This window comes from Hyperolius riggenbachi, chromosome 1 (genome assembly GCF_040937935.1).
Source record: "Hyperolius riggenbachi isolate aHypRig1 chromosome 1, aHypRig1.pri, whole genome shotgun sequence".
Lineage (NCBI taxonomy): Eukaryota > Metazoa > Chordata > Amphibia > Anura > Hyperoliidae > Hyperolius > Hyperolius riggenbachi.
In genome coordinates, this window is record NC_090646.1 from 278,619,634 (window position 1) to 278,632,312 (window position 12,679).

The 12,679-nt window shown below is 49.5% G+C and overlaps 1 long non-coding RNA gene across 1 annotated transcript; it reads left to right on the forward strand.

Moving 5' to 3' along the window:
* Positions 1-432: 432 nt before the first annotated feature.
* Positions 433-11,463, forward strand: LOC137506895 (uncharacterized). The gene is made up of 3 exons (XR_011020464.1): positions 433-494; positions 10,969-11,115; positions 11,417-11,463. It is a non-coding gene; the product is annotated as an uncharacterized lncRNA (long non-coding RNA).
* Positions 11,464-12,679: the final 1,216 nt, after the last annotated feature.

A 12,679-nucleotide genomic window follows, 5' to 3' on the forward strand; every position in this document is an offset into this window, starting at 1 on the left:
GGCTGCTGGTATTGTTTAAAAGAAAATAAATATGGCAGCCTCCATTATACTTCTCGCTTCAGATTCCCTTTAAAGAGGAACTTTATGAAAAGGGGAAAAAAATGAATCAATACATTGCAAAGTGAGAAGTTACAAAATAGAGGAGAGATCAAGAAATGATTTATATTTGCCATGTAATTTGTTCATGTTGTTTGATCCACAATGAGCCTGCATGAAAAAAAAGACAGCATCAACTGCCATTATTTATAACCACACCCACTAACATTGCGATAGGCTAAAAAGGTCTTTGTTTTTTTATAGATATACATATGCACAGAGGAAGATACTGGTTGCTTGGCAGTTGGAAACAGCTGCTATTTCCCACAATGCAACAAGGTTCACAAACAGCAAACTGTCAGGACCTAGGTGCTGACATCACACTGTGTGTGTGTGTGTGGGGGGGGTTACCACAATAACAGCCATACTGATCTCCCTGATGATCTATTCGAGAAAAGGTAAAGATTTCTCATGGGAAAGGGGGTATCATCTTCTACAGATAGGGGTGAATTCAATCCTTGGTTACAGTTCCTCTTTAATATCCTTTTCAGTAAGTAAATACATGACAGTCAAACATTTACAGAACTATTACATTAATAAATAGAGCACAAAGTTATTACTCTTCTGGTGCTGGATGCAGGGCCAGGCTTCCATATGGGCAAAGGGGCAATTGCCCCAGGGCCCCAGCGCCAAGAGGGGCACCAACATTTCCCCATCATTCCCCCTATTATATTGCCTCCAGCCCTCCTCTGTGTGCGCTCCGACCTCCCTCTCCCCTTCCCCATCCCACCCATAGAGTTACAGAGCCGATGGGAGACATGCAGAAGCAGCAGCAGCACACACTAACCTGCTATGAGTTCCAGGCAATGCAGGTCCATGGGTCTCCTCGGTAGTGTGCTGTTCTCCACTTCCTGCTTCTTACATCAGGCACTAGAGCCCAAACGCAGAAGCAGGAAGAGGAGAACAGCACACTACTGAGGAGACCCACCTGCCTGGAACTCATAGCAGCTTAGTGTGTGCTGCTGCTTCGTGTCTACCATCAGCTCTGTAACGTTGTGGGCAGGGCCGGCCCGCTCATGAGGCGGGGTGAAACTTTTGCCTCAGGCGGCAAATTTCCAGGGGCGGCACCCGCCCGTCCGTGGGTGCGGGGAGCCGGCCCGCCGAGCTGGAGGGGTAGCTGGCAGGACGGGGGTATTGGGCCAGCGGCAGGGAGGGGGGTCGGACCCCCCCCTCCCTCGCCTGGGTCCCCCGTCCTCCGCTCCCCTCCAGCCTAAATAGACGCAGCCGTATATGTAAGAGGCACGGGCGGGGAGACACTCACCTCCTCCTCGCTCCAGCGTGCGCTCCACTGACATCACTTCCTGCAACGCTGCAGGAAGTGATGTCAGTGGAGCGCATGCTGGGAAGAGGTGAGTGTCCTCCCCGCCCGTGCCTCTTACATATACGGCTGCGTCTATTTAGGCTGGAGGGGAGCGGAGGACGGGGGACCCAGGCAAGGGAGGGGGGGGTCCGACCCCCCTCCCCGCCGCTGGCCCAATACCCCCGTCCTGCCAGCTACCCCTCCAGCTCGGCGGCCCCCCAGAGCGGCCCCCCCCGAGGGGGGGGGGGGGGCGGCGGTGGCAATTTTTTTAAAAAAATTTGCCTCAGGCAGCAAAAAGTCTAGGGCCGGCCCTGGTTGTGGGTTGGAGGGGGGCGACCTTTAGAGGCACATATACTTATTATACTGAGAGGATGGGAAGACATTAGGGCACATATGGCTGGCTATCATAGTGGGGGGAAGGGGGGACATAATGGGCCCATATGGCTAGCATAGTGGGCGGAGGGGGGACATTAGGGGGCACATATGTCTATCATTTGGGGGGGGGACAATAGGGGCATATATAACTATAGTACTTGGGAGAGGGGGGTCGTTAGGGTCACATATGGCTATAATACTGGGTGGGGGGTCATTAGGGTGCATATGGCTATAATACTGTGGGAGGGGTGTTCATTAGGGGCACATATAGCTATAATACTGGGAGGGGGTAATTAGGGGTGCATTTGGCTATAATACTTGAGGAGGGAGCCAGCGCTACCATAGGGGAAACCTGAGCAATTGCTCCAGAGCCCCTAAGTGCTTTTGAGCCCTGCTAGGTTTCTTCCTGACTTGTCTCAGGGGAGGGGATTTGTTGCCAGGGGTAGGTGTCGGAGGCCCCTCAGGTTACTTTTTCCCCGGGGCCCCATTGTAGCTAGAACCGGCCATGGCTGGATTTCCCTGCTCCCAGTGCCTGATCCGCACTCTGTTCCCAAAGGGTGTCCAACTAAACCATTAGGCTAGTTCACAGTTGTCAGTTTTTTGGCAGAACAATTCTGCATGTTAACTCACTGCACATACAATTCTATGGGCCTGTTCACAGTACTGCATAGTAACTAGTGGTGCTCAAATACCCCTTTTCAAAATTCGAGTTAGGTCGAATTCGAATAGTAAATTATTCGAGATCAGTCGAATATTCGAGTCGAATAATTTTTACTATTCGATTCGACCTCGGAATTCGAGCTCACTATTCGAGTCGGTATTCGAGCTCATTATTCGAGCTGACTATTCGAAATGGCCTTAAATAGCTTCCAACACTTGTTTTGAGGGTGAATGATGCAAGAAACCTCTTTTTTTCCAAGTAACAACAGCAAGTGATTATGTGGGGATGTTCCTTTAAAAAAAAAAAGTTGAAAAGAGAAGTTGTGTCCAGAAATTTGTTCAGTACTGTATATACTTCTTCTTCTTCTTCTTTATCTTCTATATCTTCTTCTTCTTCTTCTTCTTCTTCTTCTATATCTTCTTCTTCTATATCTTCTTCTTCTATATCTTCTTCTATATCTTCTTCTTCTTCTTTTATATTGTCTTCTTCTTCTTCTTCTTCATCTTCTTCATCATCATCTTCTTCTTCTTCATCTTCTTTTTCTTCATCTTCTTCATCTTCTTCTTCATCTTCTTCTTCATCTTCTTCATCTTCTTCTTCATCTTCTTCATCTTCTTCTTCTTCTTCATCTTCTTCATCTTCAACTTCTTCATCTTCTTCTTCTTCTTCATCTTCTTCATCTTCTTCTTCTTCATCTTCTTCATCTTCAACTTCTTCATCTTCTTCTTCTTCTTCTTCATCTTCTTCTTCTTCATCATCTTCATCTTCTTCTTCTTCATCTTCTTCTTCTTCATCTTATTCTTCTTCATCTTCTTCATCTTCATCTTCTTCATCTTCTTCATCTTCTTCTTCTTCATCTTCTTCATCTTCTTCTCCTTCTTCTTCTTCTTCTTCTTCATCTTCTTCTTCTTCATCTTCTTCTTCTTCATCTTCTTCATCTTCTTCTATATCGTCTTCTTCTTCACTTATTTCTCTTTTCAAATTTTTTTTTTTAAAGAAATGCAGCTATTTTTGAGCGTAACAAATAGCTGGTGGCGCACGCATGTTGGAAGCGCCATTGTATGTGCTCCCTGGCAGTGGAAACACACAGACAGCAGGAGGTAAATTCAGCAGCAGGAGGAGGAGGATGAGTGTGTGGCAGCAGGCAGTCAATGAGGCAGGCAGCGTGACATAATAGCCCTGGTACCTAGCGGTGATACCAGGGCTGTAAATAAACACAGCAGGCAGGAGGTCCCAGACAGCGGTCATGCAGCCCACATTGTGTCCAATACACAACTGGGACAACACAGTTTTCAACCCGGGCACCTCAGAAAAATTAAACCTTTTTTTTTTTTTATGGTTTTGTAGTTTTGTTTTTACAACAAATTACACAGACAGATATAGCTATTTTTTGACGTAATAGCTGGTGGCAGAGTGGCAGCAGAAGGTAAATCTGTGTACCCTGGCGTTGGGAAACACAGACAGACAGACAGCAGCAGCAGGAGGAATGGAGGAGTAATGTGAGCAGCTATTGTTTGACGTAATAGCTGGTGGCAGAGTGGCAGCAGAAGGTAAATCTGTGTACCCTGGCGTTGGGAAACACAGACAGACAGCAGCATCAGCAGGAGGAATGGAGGAGTAGTGTGAGTGTGGCAGCAGGCAGGCAGCGTGACATAATAGCCCTGGTACCTAGCGGTGATACCAGGGCTGTAAATAAACACAGCAGGCAGGAGGTCCCAGACAGCGGTCGTGCAGCCCACATTGTGTCCAATACACAACTGGGACAACACAGTTTTCAACCCGGGCACCTCAGAAAAATTAAACCTTTTTTTTTTTTTATGGTTTTGTAGTTTTGTTTTTACAACAAATTACACAGACAGATATAGCTATTTTTTGACGTAATAGCTGGTGGCAGAGTGGCAGCAGAAGGTAAATCTGTGTACCCTGGCGTTGGGAAACACAGACAGACAGACAGCAGCAGCAGCAGCAGGAGTAATGGAGGAGTAATGTGAGCAGCTATTGTTTGACGTAATAGCTGGTGGCAGAGTGGCAGCAGAAGGTAAATCTGTGTACCCTGGCAGTGGGAAACACAGACAGACAGCAGCATCAGCAGGAGGAATGGAGGAGTAGTGTGAGTGTGGCAGCAGGCAGGCAGCGTGACATAATAGCCCTGGTACCTAGCGGTGATACCAGGGCTGTAAATAAACACAGCAGACAGGAGGTCCCAGACAGCGGTCGTGTAGCCCACATTGTGTCCAATACACAACTGGGACAACACAGTTTTCAACCCAGGCACCTCAGAAAAATTAAACCTTTTTTTTTTTTTTTATGGTTTTGTAGTTTTGTTTTTACAACAAATTACACAGACAGATATAGCTATTTTTTGACGTAATAGCTGGTGGCAGAGTGGCAGCAGAAGGTAAATCTGTGTACCCTGGCGTTGGGAAACACAGACAGACAGACAGCAGCAGCAGCAGCAGGAGGAATGGAGGAGTAATGTGAGCAGCTATTGTTTGACGTAATAGCTGGTGGCAGAGTGGCAGCAGAAGGTAAATCTGTGTACCCTGGCGTTGGGAAACACAGACAGACAGCAGCATCAGCAGGAGGAATGGAGGAGTAGTGTGAGTGTGGCAGCAGGCAGGCAGCGTGACATAATAGCCCTGGTACCTAGCGGTGATACCAGGCCGTAAATGAACACAACAGGAGGTCCCAGACAGCGGTCGTGCAGCCCACATCGTGTCCAATACACAACTGGGACAACACAGTTTTCAACCCGGGCACCTCAGAAAAATTAAACCTTTTTTTTTTTTATAGTTTTTTGGTTTTGTTTGTAAAACAAATTACACAGATATATAGCTATTGTTTGACGTAATAGCTGGTGGCAGAGTGGCAGCAGAAGGTAAATCTGTGTACCCTGGCAGTGGGAAACACAGACAGACAGCAGAAGGGCAGTACACAGCAGCCCACTGTAGGTGTAAAATGTGTGGCTGCAGGCGACGTAATAGTCAAAGTGAACCAGGCTGGCTTAGTGAGCAGGAGCCAGGAGGTGGTAAAGGGTGGTAAGGCACATTAACGATGGTTCTTAGCCAGTTCATGTCCCCCTCTCGCCGACAACAGGGGCCAGGAACTCGCCTTCCACCCACGCCTGGTTCATCTTGAGAAACGTCAGTCTGTCCACAGACTTGTGAGACAGACGTGAGCGTTTCTCGGTGACCACACCACCAGCTGCACTGAAGCAGCGCTCGGACAGCACGCTGGAAGGGGGGCAGGACAGCACTTCCAGGGCGTACTGCGCCAGCTCGCTCCAGATCTCCAGGCGCTTGACCCAATACTCCATGGGATCAACAGGGGCATCGCTGTCAAGCCCGCTGTAGGACCCCATGTAGTCAGCCACCATGCGGGTCAGGCGCTGGCTGTGACCGGTGGAGGATGCTGCTGCATGCACCTCCTCTCTAGTCACTGCTGCCGGAGCCTCTACAGTCCTGTAGAGCTCGTGGCTGAGAGACAGCAGGTCTGTGGGGCGCTTGCTGCTGGATGCAGGCACCTGCTGCTGCCTCTGTGCTGGCTGCTGGACAGTGGGGGTGGAAGGCTGGGGGAAGGCTTCCTCCAAGCGCTCAACAAGGGCCTGCTGCAAGCTCCTTATTTGTTGCGCTGGGTCTCCTCCTGCAGGCGGCAGGAACTGGCTCAACTTCCCCTTGAGGCGTGGGTCCAACATCATGCTGATCCAGATGTTCTTACTCTGCTTCATCTGGATCACCCTGGGGTCTCTGCGCAGGCACGTCAGCATGTGCGCTGCCATTGGGAAGAGGCGGGCCACGTCTGCTGGCACATCGACGGCAGTGCTGCTGTCCTCATCCTCCTCCTCTGCCTCGTCAGCCTCATCCTCTCTCCACCCCCGCACCAACTCAGCTGCACTGTGCTGCTCCCCCTCATCAGCAGCAAGGTCAGGGACCTCCACCAAGTCCTCCTCCTCCTCCCCCTCAGAGGTGGACTGTGCAGCTGCTTGCCGCTCCTGCTGGTCCAAGGCTGCCGCTCCCTGTTCCAGCAAAGCATCGAGGGCCCTGTTCAGCAGACAAACCAGGGGCACCCACTCGCAGACCATAGCATGGTCCCTGCTCACCATGTTAGTGGCCTGCAGAAAGGGAGCCAGCACTAAGCACACCTGCTGCATGTGCCTCCAGTCATCATCGGGGACGATGGACGGGATGTTGCTGGTCTTGTCCCTTCTCTGAGCGGCGGAAACAGTGGCCAGGGCAAGGTACTGTTTGACAGCGCGCTTCTGTTCAACCAGACGCTCCAACATCGCCAGGGTGGAGTTCCAGCGAGTCGGAACGTCAAGGATCAGCCGATGGCGTGGCAGATCCAGCTCCTTTTGCACGTCTTCCAGGCTCGCACAGGCTGCAGCCGAGCGCCGGAAGTGACGCACAACGTTCCTTGCCGTTTCCAGCAGTTCGCCCATCCCCTGGTAGGTGCGCAAGAACTTCTGCACTACCAGGTTCAGCACGTTGGCAAGACAAGGGATGTGGGTCAGGTTTCCCCTGTCTATTGCGGCAACCAGATTGGCCCCATTGTCGGCCACCACCTCTCCGACTCTGAGGCCTCTGGGGGTCAGCCAAATCCTCTCCTGCTCCTGGAGTTTGGCCAACACATGGGTTGCCGTCAGCTTGGTCTTCCCAAGGCTGACCAAGTGCAGCAGCGCTTGGCAGTGGCGGGCCTTCACGCTGCTGCTGAGGCGGGGGGTTTGGCCAGGTGTGCCGGAGGATGGCAGAGGATCGGAGGAACCTGCTGCAGTTCCCCTGACCCTGCGGGGTGGCACCACCCACTGTGTTGCTGCTGCTGCTGTGCCCGCTGCTGCTCTCCCATCCTCACCCCCTTCCACCAAGCTGACCCAGTGGACAGTGAAGGACAGGTAGCGGCCTGTCCCGAAGCGGCTGCTCCAGGAGTCCATGGTGATGTGGACCCTTTCACCAACCGCGTGCTCCAGCCCTCGCTCCACATTGGCCATCACAAAGCGGTGCAGTGCAGGAATGGCCTTGCGGGAGAAAAAGTGTCTGCTGGGGAGCTGCCAGTCTGGGGCTGCGCAAGCAAGCAGCGCACGAATGTCGCTCCCCTCCTGCACGAGCGTGCACGGCAGGAGTTGGGAGCACATGGCCCGTGCCAGCAAGCCGTTCAGCTGCCGCACGCGACGGCTGCTGGGAGGCAGAGCCCTAACCACCCCCTGGAAGGACTCGCTCAAAAGGCTCTGGCGTGGCCTTTTGCTGGCACGGGAATCAGCAGACACAGCGGAGGAGGCCACTGAGGACTGGCTGCCAGAACAGGCCTCAGTGTCGGCGGCAGGAGTTGCAGAGGGGGGAGGAGCAGTGCGTTTCCGCACTCCTGCTGGTGCTGCTGGAGGAGCAGGAGGGCGGGTGGCTGCTGTTGCTGCTGCTGCTGAAGGCTGTGCAGTGATGGGTGTGGTGCCACTGCCAGCACCAGATGCCTTCAGCCTCTGGAACTCCTGATGCTGGTGAAAATGTTTCGCAGCAAGGTGGTTGATGAGCGAGCTGGTGCAGAACTTTAAGGGGTCTGCACCTCTGCTCAACTTCCGCTGACAGTGGTTGCAAGTGGCGTACTTGCTGTACACTGTGGGCATGGTGAAAAAGCGCCAGATTGGTGACAGAAACATCCCCCTACAGCATGGAAGCGCTGCTGCCTGTCTCCCTGTGGTGGTTGGGGGTGGGGCTTGGGGGGCTTGGGTGCGGCTGGTGGTGGTACTGGCAGATGCTGCTGCTGCTGCTGCTGCTGAGCCTGAGACACCAGCAGGCTGTGGGACCTGCCTACTGCTGCTGCCAATGCTTGCAATGATGCGCCTCCTTGCAAGGCCCACAAGAGCATCCTCCTCCTCCTCCTCAGAGCTGCTGAGGACGACATCCCCTGGAGGTGGTGGCACCCAGTCTCTGTCTGTCACCGGGTCATCAACATCCTCCCCCTCCTGAAACATGTCCTGCTGGGATGAGGACCCCCCAAACTCCTCTCCTGATGCATGGATGGGCTGCTTGACTGTCGCCACAGTCTTGCTGTCCAATCCCTCATCCCCCAAAGTGCCCATCAGCATCTCCTCCTCAAGATCGCCAACAACAGCAGACAATTTACTCATGATGCCTGGGGTCAAAAGACTGCTGAATGACAGGTCGGCGAGTGACGGTGAACTGGCCTCCTCCCCAGACCCTGCTGGGCGGCTGCTGCGAACAGGGGTGGTGGTGGTGAGGGTGGAGGCCTCAGATGCAGAGCTGATGGCGGGCTGCTCATCCTCCGTCATGAGTTGCACCACAGTGTCTGCATGCTTTTCCTCAATGGGACGTTTCCGACCCGGCTGGAGGAAAATCGGAGCAGGTGCTACACGCTGCTGCTGCTGTGTCTCTGCAGCGTGAGTTGCAGATGCTCCTGCTGGGCGGCGCCCAAGGCGTCCACGGCCAGTGGCTATGGGAGGAATGTTAGCCACTGACGCTGCTGCTGCTGCTGCGGAACTGTGCATGGTGGCGCGCCCGCGCCCGCGGCTTGCCACAATGCTGCTCCCTCTCCTCCTGATTCCCTTGCTGCCCTTCCCCTTGCCCAAACCGCGCTGGCTGCCACTTCCAGACATCTTCGATGTTTTGGGCGTATAGACAAAAGTTTTTTAAAAGGGCGGGTGAAAAGTGGGGTACTTTAATGGAGTGGGTTGGTGGGTGAGGTGACTGAGTGAGTGTCCCTAGTACAGTAAGTAAGTAGTAACAGTCAGGAAGTACAACTAGCAGTTACAATAATCAGTAGTAATCACAAGTAAATTTAGTGTGTGTACACTACAGACAGTGAGTGCACGCACGTGCAAACACGCGCAGGAGCTAGCCTATGAACAGTGACTGAGTGAGTGTCCCTAGTACAGTAAGTAAGTAAGTAGTAACAGTCAGTAAGTACAACTAACTAATTACAATAATCAATCAGTTATCAGAAGGAAATAGAGTGTGTGTAGTGTGTACACAGACAGTGAGTGCACACACGCAGGAGCTAGTAGCCTATGAACAGTGACTGAGTGTCCTAGACTCCTAGTACAGTAAGTAGTAACAGTAAGTACAACTAACTAATTACAATAATCAATCAGTTATCAGAAGGAAATAGAGTGTGTGTAGTGTGTACACAGACAGTGAGTGCACACACGCAGGAGCTAGTAGCCTATGAACAGTGACTGAGTGTCCTAGACTCCTAGTACAGTAAGTAGTAACAGCAGTAAGTACAACTAACTAATTACAATAATCAATCAGTTATCAGAAGGAAATAGAGTGTGTGTAGTGTGTACACAGACAGTGAGTGCACACACGCAGGAGCTAGTAGCCTATGAACAGTGACTGAGTGTCCTAGACTCCTAGTACAGTAAGTAGTAACAGTGAGTACAACTAACTAATTACAATATTCAATTACAATAATCAATAAGTTATCAGAACTTGGAAATAGAGTGTGTGTAGTGTGTACACAGACAGTGAGTGCACACACGCAGGAGCAGCTAGTAGCCTATGAACAGTGACAGTGAGTGTCCTAGTACAGTTACAGTATATAACTACAATACTAATACAATCAGTAGTAAAGGACAGCAGAAATACTGGTATAGAATAGAGAGAAATAAACAGAGGACAGGAGGACAGCTGCCCACACAGGCAGGCCCTGAGGCCTAAAGCTGTAAGCCTGCAGCAGCTGGCCTGTCTCTATGTAACACAAAAGCTACTAACTAAAATACAATGTCTAACTAACTAACAACAATATAGGTGTGTATAGGAGGTGTATGTGAGCAAAAACGCTAGGTAAATTACCACAATAAAGCTCTTGCTAAGCCAAAGCACAAAGGAGCAACTCTCTCTCTATGCAAGTCTCAGGCAAGGACGGAGAAACGTAACATGGCGGCCGCTATTTATAGGGTAGGGGCTGGCCAGGGTCCCCCTCTGTGATTGGCTGCCGTCAGAGGGCCTGGGAGCCCTCTGATTGGCTCTAAGGACATCAATCTGGGCTATGACGCTATTCGAGCTCGGTACCGAGCTCGAATAGCGCCGTTTGCTCGAATAGCTCGAATAGTGAATGGGCTATTCGAGTGTACGCGAATAGCCCATTCGAATAGCTACAGCTATTCGGAGCTCGAATACCGAGCTCGAATAGCTGGAAAAGAGCTCGAATATTCGAGCTACTCGAATATTCGAGCTCTGCTGAGCACCACTGATAGTAACAGATCACATTATTGTAACTTGCTGCATGCAGGCTTTGTATTAAAGACATGTGGTGTGTTGGAATGGCCGTTCCTTGGGAGATTCCAGCATTTTAATCTTTTGTATATGTTAAAAATTGATTAATAAAGCTATTTTGTATTTTTATATTGAAATTATAGTAAGTAAGACGATTTATTGGTGCATACACTTCCCACTTTTATTTCTCCTGACCAATACGTTTTGTATTAAAGACAATGTCCAGTCTCCATTGCAGTTCACACTTCTTATAATGCATGCTTTATGCAAATGACCACCATGAACCTAACCTTTACGTTTCTCTCAACTGGCAGCTGGATAAATACGTAAAGAGCGCACTTCCTCTTGCACAGACTTGCTGTGACAGGAGGACGTTACGGGACACGGGATCGGAGCTGCAGGCAGCGGAGGACGGCGGCGTGTGAGTGATCCCTGAACATGGATGCTGGAGGAAGCCTAAGGTACGTATAAAACGGAAAGTATTCTTCATCTCTGGTACACTTTAAGGAGAAATAACCTGTGGCAGAATAGTGGTTAATAATTCAAAGCATTTATTGTGTCAACAAAAAGTAGAGAACAGCCAAGAATCCAATAAATGAGGCATAAGTATGCCAAGCTTCCATGGAAGAACTGAAAAAAAGCTACATTATCAGCAGATAAATATCAGCGTTTTAGAAAGACTTTTCAGTTTATTTTAATTGCTAGTTCATGCATAACTATCATACTGGTGAGTTTTACTTGTAAAATTCCTCTTCCTCACAGTTAGATGCCTGATTCTGATCAAAATGTCACAGAGAATGTGAGAGCCATTTTAATTCAAGGTGATGAAACACCAGCTAAAGAGTTAAGAATGTTGTTATTAAAGTGAACCTGTTATTACAGAAATAAAGAGGTGCTTTTTTTTGCACGTTTGCAAATAGCGTGTAAGTTGTTTGTGGCAAACACCCATTACAAAAACACTAATAACACTTGTAATGTCAGTGCATTTTCATTTTACCATAGGCTAGGGCAGTGATGGCTAACCTTGGCACTCCAGCTGTGGTGGAACTACAAGTCCCATGAGGCATTGCAATACTCTGACAGCTCTAAGCATAACTCAGGGGGGCAGAGGCATGATGGGATTTGTAGTTTTGTCACAGCTGGAGTGCCAAGGTTAGCCATTACTGGGCTAGGGATTCTGCCCTGCAGTGGCCAATACTTACAGTACATTCCTCTCACCCTGTAAATCCACATCAGTGGCAGTCTTCCCACCGAATAGGGAATAGAGAATGTGGCATGTTGATACAAAGAGGTGAGAGAGATACACAAAGAATTGGATCATCATTAACAACAGTAACTATTTCAAAACAAGAATTAGGTCCATTTCCACTTGCTTCCACTTACTTTCTTGATGTAGCCAACTCTTCTCATTCTTATTGAAAAAGAAAAAAAGAAAGAAAAAAAAAAAACCTTTGTTTTGCATTAAAGAGTAACTGTCAGGCTGCAGAAGCTAATTTAAACCTCTATTCTCCTGTGTTAAACAGTTTAGAAGGAAGCTCAAAAGCAATCAGTGAAGATAAAAATCTCAGTTACCTTTGATGTGTGCTTATCAGCAAGTCTGTTATTCTTAAGAAGACGCAAGCCGCATACCATACTGCAAAGCATTCTGGGGCTCTCCCCTCGGCTGCTAATGAGACGTTACAGCAGCTTGTAATCGAGTAGCACTGATAAATCTCGGGCAGAGTACACTGCAGGAGTCAGCTATTGTTCCTAGCCACATGGCTCATTAATATTCACTGCACACTGTGTTGTTCAAGTAGGAGCTTATCTGTGATCAGGAAGCAGGCAGGACATGACGACACATTTGACAGAAAAACATGGAGCCTGCCATGAGCTGTCAGGAGCATCTATCTCTGCATATACTATATACAAATTCTGTGAAATCCAAACGTGGACAGTGAAATGCATATGTAATGTAAGTACAGCCAATCTTTAGCTACTGATATATGTGTTTATTTTCTCTGAGACCTTATACCTAACAGCTCC